Consider the following 1,473-nt stretch of genomic DNA (forward strand, 5'->3'; position numbering starts at 1 on the left):
GAGGGGAAAGCGAGGGGGGGGAAAGCGAGGGGGAGAAAACGAGAGAGCGAGAGCGAGAAAGAGAAGGAAGAGGAAAGAAAGAAAGAGAGCGAGAGCGAGATAGATGGAAGGATTTAGTGAAGGGATTTAAGTAGAAGTCGGGATCCACTCCCTCAAGACCCCCCCCCACAACCCCCCCGTTGTCCTGGTGATGACAGTGCAACGGAGATCGTCGAGGTGGGGGTTAGGTTTAGGTTCCCAGTCACCCCACCTCTCAGACACTGTGAATGACGTCAAACAGAAGCTCCATCAGAATTGGCACAAATGCCAATTTTCGAAGCGAGCACCAATGAGCACTGCAGGAGAAGAGGGTGTTGCTGGGTAGGCTGGCCAACCCCTGATTGGTCCCAGTATTGCCACGGCGAACCCAGACTGGTCCCACTGTTACCCCACACTTTCCGATTCAGTCAGGAACAGCATAAAAACGCTGGCAAGGACCGCTCCACGTGTGGGAATAGACACAGCTTCGAGGCCCATTGTGACCCCAAAGGTCACACATACAGCAAGATCCCACACAAAGACAAGCAACTGGCGTGATCCATTTGCTTTAAGGACGGTGGGGAGAGATAGTGGTTACAATCTCTCACCCACCACCACACTCCTCCCCCACCCACCCCCGCACCTCACACATGCCGATCACACATTGGAGAACCGTTCCCCACAATCCTCCGGGAGGGCACACCAAGTCTTCGCAGGCAGGGGCAGCACTCCCTAGAGGGGAAGGGTCAGCTTCCATGAAGTGCCCTCAGGACCCTGCAAACCACCTGGGTTCGAGTGGTGGGGGAGGGGGGGGAAACAATACTGACCAGGCCTCAGGGCGGTCTCTTGACAATGTGCCTATCTTGCGGCCTAGTTTTCAATTCTCTTTCCTGCCAACCCTGGCACCTTGTCTGTTACCCACACCTGCCAAGATGCGGGCACCAGGCAATGGGCAGCTGTTTGACCTTTGGCCTGCGTTGACTCTGAGTTCTTGAGCTCTTCCCCCTACTCTGCAAGTCAGGAGGGAGGGCGAGGCAAGGTCGGAGGTGTTAATCTACACCAGGATTATGGAGTGCGTGCTGTATTGTCGGAGGATCTCACTTTCCTTTGGGTTAAAGGTCAAAGGTCCTGCCTCATTTCCATCTCCACCTGTCAACTGACCACCCGGGCCAATAGACCGCCTTCCAGCAACGTCAGGTTTGAGGTTAGTCAAAAAAAGCACCTCCTCAGTTTGGACTGTGGGAGAATTGGCCTGGAACCTATCCTCATCTCCCCACCCAAGCACAGTTTGAACCCACACCCTCCTACATGAGAGATGAGATCACTGCCCCTTAGCCCGAAGTGGGAGACATGGAGCGAGAGTGAGACAGAAAGGAGAGAGGGGGAGACAGAGCCGGGGGCAGGGGAGAGAGAGACACATGGGTGGGGGGGGGGGAAAGAGAGGGAGAGACACGG

The 1,473-nt window shown here is 55.6% G+C and overlaps 1 protein-coding gene across 3 annotated transcripts in view; it reads right to left on the bottom strand.

Moving 5' to 3' along the window:
• The window catches only part of LOC122544346 (rho guanine nucleotide exchange factor 15-like), a 51,583-nt gene that overhangs the window by 29,079 nt on the left and 21,031 nt on the right, over positions 1-1,473 (bottom strand). The gene's annotated exons all lie outside the window — the stretch shown is intronic.

Source organism: Chiloscyllium plagiosum, chromosome 48 (assembly GCF_004010195.1).
Source record: "Chiloscyllium plagiosum isolate BGI_BamShark_2017 chromosome 48, ASM401019v2, whole genome shotgun sequence".
Lineage (NCBI taxonomy): Eukaryota > Metazoa > Chordata > Chondrichthyes > Orectolobiformes > Hemiscylliidae > Chiloscyllium > Chiloscyllium plagiosum.